Raw genomic sequence first — 813 nt, 5'->3', positions numbered from 1 at the left:
GGGTTCCGTGGTAGGAGGCAGCCGGGGTTCCGTGGTAGGAGGCAGCCGGGGTTCAGTGGTAGGAGGCAGCCGGGGTTCCGTGGTAGGAGGCAGCCGGGGTTCCGTGGTAGGAGGCAGCCGGGGTTCAGTGGTAGTGGGCAGCCGGGGTTCCGTGGTAGGAGGCAGCCGGGGTTCCGTGGTAGGAGGCAGCCAGGGTTCCGTGGTAGGAGGCAGCCGGGGTTCTGCGGGAGGAGGCAGCCGGGGTTCCGTGGTAGGAGGCAGCCGGGGTTCCATGGTAGGAGGCAGCCGGGGTTTCGTGGTAGGAGGCAGCCGGGGTTCCGCGGTAGGAGGCAGCCGGGGTTCTGTGGCAGTGGGCAGCCGGGGTTCTGTGGCAGGGGCCAGCCAGGGTTCCGCGGCAGGGGCCAGCCGGGGTTCCGCGGCAGGGGCCAGCCAGGGTTCCATCGCAGGGGCCAGCCTGCCTGTCGGGAACGGAACTCAACATTATTAGTCTTAGCAGTTGTCAACAGCACACAAAATCATTCTTAACATTTTTGTCAGTCTGAAAGTTTTATCGTAGACCGTTGCGAATTATTGTACTCTATGTGTCTATCTCTCTTTTTCTCCCTCCCTCTCTCTATCCCCCCCCTCTCTCTCTCTCTCTCTCTCTCTATCTGTCGTCGATCTTTCTCTCATTGTGACCGGAAATAAAATACCTGCCAACACATCACACGAACCGTGTGCTAATGCGGTGTGAGCTCTCGCTATCCTAAGGCGTTCACTTATTCAATCTGCTGTTACTTGCTGTTACCTGACATTGTCTGCACGTCATATTGT

The 813-nt window shown here is 59.2% G+C and overlaps 1 protein-coding gene across 1 annotated transcript in view; it reads left to right on the top strand.

Moving 5' to 3' along the window:
* The window catches only part of LOC106809494 (dedicator of cytokinesis protein 7-like), a gene marked incomplete in the record, with an annotated part of 65,865 nt that overhangs the window by 59,497 nt on the left and 5,555 nt on the right, over window positions 1-813 (top strand).

This window comes from Priapulus caudatus, unplaced genomic scaffold (assembly GCF_000485595.1).
Source record: "Priapulus caudatus unplaced genomic scaffold, Priapulus_caudatus-5.0.1 Scaffold359, whole genome shotgun sequence".
Taxonomy (NCBI): domain Eukaryota; kingdom Metazoa; phylum Priapulida; class Priapulimorpha; order Priapulimorphida; family Priapulidae; genus Priapulus; species Priapulus caudatus.
The sequence above is the reverse complement of the archived record's forward strand: the minus strand, read 5'-3'. Positions and strand labels throughout refer to the sequence as shown.